General features: G+C 34.9%; 1 protein-coding gene across 1 annotated transcript in view; it reads left to right on the top strand.

Moving 5' to 3' along the window:
* Window positions 1-11,874, top strand: part of LOC123599186 (serine/arginine repetitive matrix protein 3-like) — a 54,161-nt gene extending 42,287 nt beyond the window's left edge. Inside the window, exons 2-3 of the transcript XR_006713026.1 lie at window positions 6,814-6,966; window positions 11,724-11,874. The gene's annotated coding sequence lies outside the window, so the exon portion shown is untranslated. The remainder of the gene's footprint in view (window positions 1-6,813; window positions 6,967-11,723) is intronic.
* The last annotated feature ends 249 nt before the right edge of the window (window positions 11,875-12,123 follow it).

Raw genomic sequence — 12,123 nt, 5'->3', positions numbered from 1 at the left:
CATGATAATAAGAGCTATCTGAACATTTCCCATTTAGCTGTTGCCAAAATTCACTCTTCATTGTTATATTTGCTCTAGAAATTACAGGATTACCAATTTGCTATTAAATGACTGCTTTTCCATCAGGGACATTACAATGTATGAGTATACTGGGATCAATTTAAAAAAAAAAAAAGAAGAACACAAGCACACATTTTTTTCATAACAATGCAGTCATGGTTGATGAGCTATAGTAAGTTCTAATTCAGATGTGCTTGCCTTTATCTACTCTTTATTACATCCTCTTCACTTCTGCCTCTCTAACAAAGATAACTATATTTTATCCTAACTCCCTATCACTGGAATTTAATAAATCATACTATCTATATTTTGTCAAAGAGGCTGTCTTTTTGGGGGAAACATAATATCATAGTTTATAGTTGAGTTGATGCTTTAATTAAAATCAAATTTTGATACTTAAGCATTGAAATGCAGTCCAAACTAAATTATTTCCATTCCAATTAACCTTGATTGCTGAAACCTAGCCTTTTAGATTAAATCTCTTCTGCTTTGCCCTGATAAGATACAGATGTTGTCAGTCACCCTCCCCAACTAATGGGCAGTTCTGCTCATTAAAATTATTAGTGAATTTGATTTTAAAGGCAGATGCTCCAAAATCCTTTTTAAGAAAGCCAATCTCTTTTGAAAAACACAACGCAGACAATGCTATGTTTGAAGCCAGAAGGTATTAATTTGAATTCTGGCTTTAATCTCTATTAGTTTGGCAAATTAATAAACGTCTCTTAGCCTTAAGATATTTCCTTGGAATGGGGAATATAATAATAATAGCTAACATATATTTGATGCTTACTATCTTTTAGCAAATGTTCTAAACAATTTACATGTGTGTCTTTTAAACACACAATAACCATATCAGTTCTGCAGTATTAAGTCCTCATTTTCCAGATAAGTAAATGGGAGATAATGATACCTGCCTCCCTTATTCTTTCCAGTTGCAGAGAAGGTACATTTAGTTCATGCAAATAAATATGTCACTTCCGGACCAAAAAGTACCACATGATAAAAATTGCTGTTGTTTCTCCTCTTGTCCCCTTCTCTGCTCTAGGACCACTGGTCCTGTTCATGAACTTACTGATTTATATATTTATCTGCTTTAAGATGTGAGACAATCTTCAGAGAGAATCACGGGATCGAGGTATTTCAGCAGCACGATTTTCGCAAAACAATCCAGAAACTTGAGGAAAAGTAAAAGAACTGGAGGAAAGAATAGCTTGAGCTCTCTACAAGAGCAAAAATATGGAAAATTCTCCAAATCTGGAGAGCAAAGGGAGCAGACATATGTCCCAGTGCCCCCTTCTTCTCAGAGATACCCCATCCTTCATAGTGATGGTAAAAAGTTTTTTTTAGGGTGAGGCTTTATATGTGGTAATATGATTTTTATGTGGTATATATATATAAAATCATTCAGATGACCAAAATATATTTCCCATACATATCTGGTCTTCAGGGTTCCTTACCCATAGCTCCCCAAACCTTTGGAGCTTCCTAAGTGTTGAGAGTGATAAAGGTATCTTTTGTTATGTTGATGTTATCTTAAGGGAAAGCCCTTAGGTAACCTGAAGATGATGGCTGATTGCCAGGAAGGTCAATCTTATAATTAAAGGGTTGGAAATTTCAGTCCTTCCCAATGATGTCTGGAAAAAAGAGAGGGGCTAGATAGAGTTTAATCACCAATGACTGATGATTTAATTAATCATGCCTATGTAATGAAACCTCCAAAAAATTCCAAAATAATGGGGTTCAAATTTCTTTGGAGTTGGTGAGCATGTGGAGATTTGGGGACGTCGGCTGCCTGGAGAAGGCATGGGAGCTGTATGCCATTTCCCCATGCCTTGGCCTGGGCATCTTTTCCATGTAGCTGCTCCTGATTTACATCCTTTTAAAATAAACAGGCGATCTAGTGAGCAAAGTGTTTTTTCTGAGTTTTGTAAGCACTGTAGCAAAATTAATTGAACCCAAGGAGGTGGTGGGAATCTCTAATTTATACCCAGTTTGTCAGAAGTACAGGAAACAACCCGAACTTGCACCTGGTGTCTGAAATGGTGGTGGTGGGGATAGTCTTGTAGGACTTGACGTATGGAATCTGGTGCTAATTTCAGGTAGATAGTGTCAGAATTCAGTTAAATTATAGGATATCTATCTGGTGTTGCAGAGTGCTTGGTGGCACTGGTGACTCCTGCCCCATCACAGTGGATAGTGAAATTAGGTCCAGAACCCCTTTTAAGTTCCATTGTGAGCAAGGATAAATTATAGCAAAATGTATATGTTTGAATTCCTTCTAATTGGATATATTGACCATAACCCCAAATAATGGTGTTTTATTTGTCATCATCTTAATTGCCTATGAATACTTTTTTTATACCACACATGTACTGCAGATAACAATTCCTCCACTTCAAGATAGTCTGCTGGACACATAGCTTTTAGTAAATTATAGAATTAATAAAGTGTTTATAGATGATAAGGCATCTAGATATAATAGGGAGTATCTTCAGCAGAAATGCCTAACAATTTGGTTTCAAAGTTAAAAACAATTTGCTTTTATTCATGCTAAAGAGATTCAGTATTAGAGTCAGAATAGTTTCATCATACTACCCCAAAGTTGTTCTTGAGCCAGAAGCCTGAATTTAAAAGTTCAGAAGTACAATTTTCTACTATTTTTCTCCTCATATATTTTGAAGTTTCTGACAGGTTGGTACAATAATGTGATGTGTTATAATCAGATTTATAAAGTAAAATATATCAATATGACCAATTCCTTTATGCATTCCACAACTATTTGTTGAGTCATTATCTGTGCCAAACTTTTTACTGGATGCTAGGAAAATAAGCTTGAGTAAGTCATATTCCTGGCTTCAAGAGGCTCAAAGTCTTAGTTGAGGAGCAGATATAAAAACAGAAAATATAAAGTAACAAGGGAAGGAACTAAAGTAGAAATATGTACAGTTTATGATAAAACATTTTTGTAACCATAACTGAGGGCATATGGTTGATGTCAGGAAAGATATCATGAAGGTTCTACGTGTTCTGCATCAAAGGATGTATGTGGTTTAGGCAGGTAAGGTCTGCAGGGAGGGAGTGGGCTGTGCCTGAACAGGCGAGGGAGAAAAGGAACAAGAAGCTCAGTGGATAGAGAGGCAAGAAAAGCATTCTGTGGTAGAATTATAAAAAGTGCCTCTGGATTAATGATAAAGTACAAAGCAGGGAGTGGAGGCACTCAGTGCCTTTAAGGTAATTGTATAATCCCTTAACAATGTCAAAAAGAACTTTTATGGTCTATTATGGTTACCATCCAACCTCCTTTAGCCATTAAACTCCAGTCTCCCCAGGTATATTCAGTTCCTCCCTTCCTCACCCCACTGGGTTTGTACCATTGTGTCCTCTCCACCTAGAAACATCCTCACCACTTACTTAACATCTGTCTCCCTTCAGATCGCAGCTGAAGCATCAATTTCACAGTGAATATTCAGGTACTCTCTGCCCAAAGGAAGTCAGCCTACTTTATCATATGCTCTCATAGAAGGTTGTTCTTTAATTTATACTTAAATACTAATTTGTACGTTTATTGGATTAAAGAATGTTTCCCTCATTAGACTATAAGCTCTCTGACAATAGGAACTGGTTGATTTTGCTCTTCAGTGCTTAGTCAAGTGCCAAAAACACAGTACGTTGTTAACAATTACTTAATGAATGAAAGTTTTTAGCACAATGCCTGGTATAGTTCGCATACACACGTAATGCATACTATTGAACATAAAATACATACTGTAAAATAATTGATGTACTTAATTATTTTGTTTGTATGTATCAATCAATACGCAAAAGTAAGAGATTGCTGACCACCTGCCTGATAGACATTTTGTCATTTGAATTAATAACAAAAACAATTTTATTCAAGGTTGTGATTGAGATTTTATTGCCTTGACTCCCTCAGTTAGTTGTGAGACATAATCACAAGTGTTATCTGAGAATTCTCCGAAAGTTTCCTAAAGAGAGCTGACTAAACTGGGTACTGTCCCAATTTTTCTTACTCCACACACTTTTTCTTCAGAATTGCTTAAAACTTGAACATGATGTTTTGAGATATCTTGGATTGTAAAGTGACCTTAAGGATAGGAGCCACAGGTTAGAATTAGGCATCAGAAAGATACCAGAAAGTTACCAGTCTACTTTTTTTTTTTACCTAAGAAAACCCAAATTTACACTGCTCTTGGTGAAATTATTCTAGCTGCAATGAATAGATATTTTGTAACAGTGAAAAATGGAGGAGTAACCAGAGATAGATTAAATGAATTGCCAACTAGTAAAACAATGATGTTCTAGATGTGAATGAAGAAGGATGTGCTAACTGCAAAAGCCATCATGAAGAAGTGGCCCATAACAAATTGTGATTGACTAAATTTGGATAAGGGGGACGCATTTATTGTATTGTATTCTAGGAGAATGATTACAATAATAGAAAGTTCTGAGAATGTGCACTTTTTATGAAATTTCCAGGATATATGTTAAAATTAAGCTAACAGTGGGTGACAAGTCAAGGTGCTTAATGTGTACAGTTGGAATACCAGAACTCACTGAACATGGCACATCAGTTTATGGAAGCATCTCCCAAACATTCTTGACAGGGGATTTGGAGGGAACTTAGTCTCTATAAATATCCTGCTGTAACAATGCTCACCAGCCCACTCTGGAAATTGTCTCTTCATTCAATTTTTTTTTACATTTTATTTTTATGAGAAATTCATATAAAATTGATCATTTTAAAGTGAAGAATACTGTGGCATTTAGCACATCCACAATATTGTGTAGCCATTACTTCTATCTATCTCCAAAACATTTTCATTACCCCCAGATAAAACTCCGTACTTATTAAGCAGTTATTCCCCATTTCCTCTTTTTTCCTGACCTTGGCTACCACCCGTATGCATCTGTCTCCATGGATTTATCTGTTCTGGATATTTCATGCAAGTGGAATAATATAATATGTGATATTTTGTGTCTTCTTTCACTTAATATAATGTTTTTGAGTTTTTTTCTCATTGAGTAGCATGTATCTGTACTTCATTTCTTTTTCATGGCTAAATGTTTCTTTATTCTTTAAACTCATCTCTTGGTTTACATGTGGAATTATATATCAGTTTTCCTTTAAATGATTTTATTTCACTTATATCTACCAGGTTCCCCACTGCTCTAGAAATAAAACATGCTAATCTCCAACTTTAACATCTTTGCTAATGCAGTTCCAAATACTTGGAGCTCCATTTCCCTTCTATATTTAAATTCTTCTTATGTTGTATAGCCAGCTCCTATCCTACCCTTTCCATTGAAATTCACTTACCATCACTCAGGAAAAAGTGCCTTGGAAGTTAGTCCTGTAATAATATGTTCTTTCAATTAAATGTTATTGAGAATATGCTATATCACCAATGTGGATGGAAGGCCACTTACTGGCAGAACTCATATAATTTCTTTCTACATCATACTATAAAGTCTCCAATACATTGAAAGTGATTGAAGGAAAAAGTACAATTTATGGACTTTAAAAAACATTAAAGTTGCATTGTCCTTGTATTATTTTTCTATTTACAAAGTGGCTGCATGTACGTTATCTCAATTTACTTGTAGAAGACCTAGCTTTAAGGATGGTAGGGTGGGGTTAATATTCTGTTTTTGGACTAAAAGTTTTGCCCAAAGATTCATTTCTTACTAGTAATGGCAGGGCAGAGCCTGTAACGTGAATTATACTTATAAAGTGGGTCTGTATCTCGGTCCCAAAGCTCAGCTTAGTACATGTATAGTTTTCCTTGTTTTTCTACAACTCAATTTGCTTTGAAGCCTATTTGGCCTGAATGCTATAAGCTTAATTAAATTAAGATCTGTGGGACTTGTCTAGTGACAAGATGTATATGATGGGAGTAGCACTTGTCCTTAATCTTATATGGCTATGCAGATAGCTGCAGAGACTTCCATCAATATACTGATGGGCTTCAAAAATTGTTGCTCAGTCATTCTCTTTCCTATTGATAAAATTTCCTCAAATCCCATAATCCCATGATTCTATCTGTGATTTTTTTTTTCATTCTTGGAAAACTGACATTTTTGGTTCCCACACCATGCTGGAGCTCAGAAAAGATTTTGCAATACCTCAGTTGCCTATACACCCGAAGTAGCCAATTTTCTTTTTAGCATTTTGCAGTCTTGATTGAATTTGCTATGACATGCAAAATGGTGAAAGGGTTTCTGTTCTGGGAGCTTGTAAACCTATATTTACAAAACTTTCAGCTGTATAATTGACATAAAATGGTAAGATCATTTATTTATTTATTTATTTATTTATTTATTTATTTATTTTATGTTTTTGAGAGAGAGGGGGAGAGAGCACATGTGGGGAGGGGACAGACAGAGAGGGAGAGAGAGAGACAGAGAGAATCCCAAGCAGGCTCTGCACTTTCAGTGTGGAGACTTACTCCAGACTCAGATCATGAACCTTGACATTGTGACCTGAGCTGGAGTCAGATGCTTAACCAACTGAGACACCCAGGCACCCAAGATATTTAAAGTATACATTGTGGTGACTTGATATATGTATACTTTTGAAAGGATTCTCCCCATATAGTTAATTAACACATTTATCTCTTCACATATTTATAGTTTATTTTGGTGAGAACATTTAAGTTCTACCCTCTTAGCTAATTTCAGTTTTACAATAGAGTGTTATCAACTATGGTCACAATGTTTTTATTTGATCCTCAGATCTTACTCATCTCATGCCTGTTTTGAATGTGTGCTACATTCTACTCACCCCAGGCACAGTCTGCATAACGAGGACACTACCAGCATTTATTTAACAACGACTTCTTTTTGAATCTCCCCAACTCTCCACCCAGGGATTTTTTTCTACTGCAAGTAAGTATGATGGAAAATGATGGTAGGTGAGATAAGAAGTTGTTCTTCCCCAGTGTGTAATCTACGAGATCTTTAAGCCATTAGTTTCCCCTCAGTCCTCTAAAATAATAAGCTTTTGAGATCCAAAATCCAGGAGAGGAATACTGCTTTCTATGCTTTTGCTTAGTAATGTCTTCTTAGATGCAATGAGACTACTCAGCACGTGCCCCGACTGAGCTAAGTAAGGAGACTCACAACTGAACTACTGATAATATAGCTCCATCACACTTAATAATCATTCAGATTTACTGAGCTTGAGCTGAAACTGTGTGTTGAATTCCCTTTAATCCTTTGCCAAAGATCAGGTAACTATTTGTATGGATCTATTTCGTATTATCTGTTCTGTTCTGCTGGTCTATGTGTCTGTCTATTCTTTTCCAATACCATGTTAACTTGATTAGCTTTTTCCTTTTTTAATTTTTTTAAATGTTTATTCATTTTAGAGAGAGAGAGAGAGAGCATGCAAGCAGAGGAGGGGCAGAGAGAGAGGGAGACACAAAATCCGAAGCAGGCTACAGGCTCTGAGCTGTCAGCATGGGGCCCAAAGCAGGGCTCGAACTCACAAACTGTGAGATCATGACCTGAGCCAAAGTCGGACACTCAACCGACTGAACCACCCAGGCGCCCCCATTACTGTAGCTTTATAGTAAGTCTTAAGATCAGTAGTATCAGTCCTCCAATGTCCTTCAGTATTTTTTGGCTATTTTAGGTCTTTTGACTGTCCATATAATCTTTAGAATTAGTTTTACTGTGTTTATAAAATAATTTCCTTGAAATTTTTGTTGAGATTATTTTGATTCTATGGATCAAGCTGGTAAGAATTGGCATCTTAACAATAATGAGTGTTCTAATTGATGGACATAGACTATTTCTCTATTTTCTTAGATCTTTGATTTTGCTTATTAGAGTTTGGTAGTTTTATACATATAGACCTTGCACATATTCTGTTAAATAGTTACATCAAAGATTTTCATTCTTGGTACTATTATAAATTATATATGTAATATAAAATGTATATATTTTGGAATTCCAAATTCAATTTGTTCTTTGCTGGTATATAAGAGAGCAATTGACTTGTGTATATTAACTTTATATCCTAAGACCTTGCTCTAAATATGCTTATTAGTTCCAGGACATTTATTTTTAAAACAATTTTTGGGGTGATTTTCTACAACATGTCATTTTGAACAAAAATATTTTACTTATTCTTTCCCAGTAGGTATATCATTTACTTTTCTGTCTTCTACCATTGTATTATTTAGGACTTCCAGTGTGACAATGAAGAAGAGTGGTAAAAAAAAAAAAATAAAAATAAGGGGTATTCTTGCATTTTACCAATCTCAGGAAAAGCACTGAATTCCTCATTTAAATATTTCAGAAGCTATAGGTATTTTTGGAGATGTTTTTTTATAAAGTTGAGGAAATTTTCTTCTTGTCCTAGTTTTCTGAGAGTTTTTACCATAAATAGTTTTTTTTTTTAATTTTTAATGTTTATTTATTTTTGAAGGGTGAGGGGCACAGAGAGAGGGAGACACAGAATCTGAAGCAGGCTCCAGGCTCTGAGCTGTCAGCACAGAGCCCAACATGGGGCTTGAACCCATGAACTGTGAGATCATGACCTGAGTTGAAGTCAGATGCTTAACCAACTGAGCCACGAACGCACCTCAAATGGCTGTTTATTTCTTAAAAATTATTTTCTGCATCATTTAATATGATATTTTTAAAATTTATTCCTGTTGATATGATATATATGGCTACTTACATGTAAATTAAAAATTCAATTCTTCACTAATACTAGCCATATTCTAAGTGCTCAATAGTCACATGTCCCTATGTGCTATGATATCATGTGCTATGATAGGGATATAGAACATTTTTGTCATCAGAAAGTCCTATTGGACAGTGCTATTTAAAGGGATGCTTCTAAGGCTATGTGTTTTACGTTGTTCTTCAGATTTAGCCTCTGTTGCCCACAATGGTAACCAGCTTGAGAATGCATGCTTTCCTAGATTTTGCTTTGTTCTCTAGCTCACTCCCTGCTTCTCCACTTCTACTTCTGGGATAACAACCAACTAAACTACTTTTACTCAAATCCTTTTCTCAGGCTCTGCTCTATGGGAAACCCAAACTGAGAAAGGTGGCATCTCAATATTTTGTACTGATATTAGTTAGAAAAATGCCACGATTAATGGAGATGCAGATAGAATAAGATCACTATAATAAATTATATGTATAAATTTCATCCACTTGGAAAAGCCTTGTTTTATATAAGGTGGTTATTAAATCTCTCTCATAAAAAACTTAAAAGAAATGAAGGTGTAAATTATGAGTACAACTGTAGGAAAAGTTTTTTGATTAGAAAGAATAGTGAGGATAATTATTGTGGAATGGAATGTTTGGAGGAACAGCAAGGTGGCCAGTGAAACTCCAGTGAAGGGAGGAGAGGGTGGTAAAGTTGAGGTATGTTTTCAGAGCCCAGAATTTGGTTCTTACTCTATACAAGCTGGGAACCCAAGACAAGCTTTTCAGTAGAGTCCTAATCATTCTGACTTATATTTTAACAGGAACACTCTGATTGTTTCTATAAATATAAAGTGTGGAAAATAATATTATTAATAATTAAGACATGTGCTTTCCATCTGTTAGTTCATGTAATCCTCACAATTCAACTATCAAGTAGATGGGTTATCATTATCCCATTTTACAGATGAGGAAAATAAATAGTAGAGGAGTTGAATAACTTCCTCAAAGCTGCATAGCTAATAATTGATAGGCAATTTGGCTGCAGTGCCATGGTATTACTAATTATAATATGTTGGTGAGCATATTATATTTATTGGAATAAATATATTAATTATTAGGTAATACATGTATTTATATTTGAGGAATACCTGACATAATCTGTATACAAGACTTAGAAGGGAGGTCTGGCACATAGTGCTCAAGACATGTTAGCTATTATCATCTCCCTGTGTCATCCCTGATCATTCACACCTTAACTTTTATATATATGCCATATGGCACCTGCTGTACTTACTTTAGTATTTATGCCTTCCCTTATCCTTGGGTGTTTGCAAACATTGTTTTATCTTTAACTTCCTCTCTACCTAGGCAATTTAAAATTTTTTTTTATGTTTATTTGTTCTTGAGAAAGAGAGAGAGACAGAGCACGAGCAGAGGAGGGGCAGAGAGAGAAAGAGATACGGAATCTGAAGCAGCTCCGAGCTGTCTGCACAGAGCCCGACGTGGGGCTTGAACTCACAAACTGTGAGATCATGACCTGAGCTGAAGGTGGGGGTTTAACTGACTGAGCCACCCAGGCACTCCTACCCATGTAAATCTTAATCTTTCCTGGTAAATGTTCTAAGATATGAAACTCCTAAACCTGCTGAAAGACCATATGAGGCAATTTTGTATGTATTATCTTAGGCTCATACACTTTGTTTAAAAAATTTATGAGTTTATTTAAATATTTTATATAATTGCATTCTGCAATAGTGGTAAGTTTCCCTTTGAAACAAAGCAGTAACCCCCTATGCTTGTAACTCATTTTTGAGTGTGTTTCACACACCTAAGATGAATGGAATTAAATGACCAATTCTCCTTCAAATAACAAATGGATTCATGGTGAAATTATGTCCCTACTAAAAAGTTAGTATTAAAAAAAATTAGTATCAACGTTAAGTTCAGACTTACTTTTTTGTCCATTCCTTTATCTGCATATATGTTTTTCCTAAGAAATTCTATCAACGTGATAAATGATGTAGAATTTTATAGAAAGTATGAGACAATATATTCATAAACTTCAAAATTAACAACTTTCTGTTACTTCCCTTAAAAGAACAGATTAGACTAAAAGAATAGAAATAATATAATAAATATATAACTAAATTTTTAATCAATAAATCAATCAAGATTTAACTCATTACCACTTCAGCAAGATCTTAAGCCAAAGTTTTATTCAAGTAAACCTACCTTTTTCAAATACCACCTATATCAGCCACCTCAAAATATTCTGTTCAAATCAAATCGTATCATGTGATTTAATGTGCCTTATACATTTAGGTAAATATTATTCCTCATATAGACTAAAGAGGTGATGCATTTTTGCATGTTTCACTATTCAATTGCTGTGATCATTATAACCAAAGAGAGAAATGTAACATACAAATTGAAAATTATGAAATACATTTATGTATAAGAAGCATTTTTATCTCCTCTAGATTGATATTTTGTAAAAGCAGGATTAGCACTAGTATTAATTTAAGTTAGATCTACGTATTTACATTTTCATTTTATATCATTTGCCCCCTTTAACACTTAAAATTTTCAATATGAGCCTTCTTGGCTATATTGCAAATTCCATGTGGGAGGAAATATGTTGGTGCTATTCAATGTAGTATCCCAACACTAAACAGAGTGCCTGTCCATAGTAGATCCTTAATAAATATGTTGAGTAAATGTGCAAATGAAAACATATGCCATTGTTATTAAGTGAATTGGGCCCCCTCAAATTCATATATTGTAGCCCTAATTCCTAATATGACTCTATTTGGAGATAGGGTCTTTATGTAAGTAATTAAGGTTAATTGAGGTCATTAGGGTGGGACCCTAATCCAATAGGGCTGGTATCAGTTATAAGAAAAGGAAGACATAGCAGAGATTTCTCTCTCTCTCTCTTTAATTCCCTCCCTCCCTCCTTCTCTCTCCATGAACAGAGAGACCATAGGACAACATAATGAGAAGGTGGCTATCTACAGCCATCCACAGCAAGGAAAAGAGGCCTCACCAGAAACCAACCCAGATCTTGATCCTGGACTATTAGCCTCTGGAGCTATGAGAAAATAAATAAATGAATGTTGTTCAAGCCACCCAGTTTATGGTATTTTGTTATGATAGCCCTAGCAGACTAACACAGCCATCATCAACAAATTACATGTGTCTCTTTTTTCCCTTAGGAGTCATATTATTTTTAATGTATGAGGTTAAGGGCACCATTAAAAATATATGTTTATAAATACATATGTGTGTGTGTGTGTGTGTGTGTATGATATAAAAGGTATATTCACATTTCTCTAGAATTTATAAACACACTGAATATATAAACTTAATGTAAAT

The sequence above is a fragment of the Leopardus geoffroyi genome, chromosome C1 (assembly GCF_018350155.1).
Source record: "Leopardus geoffroyi isolate Oge1 chromosome C1, O.geoffroyi_Oge1_pat1.0, whole genome shotgun sequence".
Lineage (NCBI taxonomy): Eukaryota > Metazoa > Chordata > Mammalia > Carnivora > Felidae > Leopardus > Leopardus geoffroyi.
Note: the sequence above shows the minus strand (reverse complement) of the source record. Positions and strands in the feature narration are given on the sequence as shown.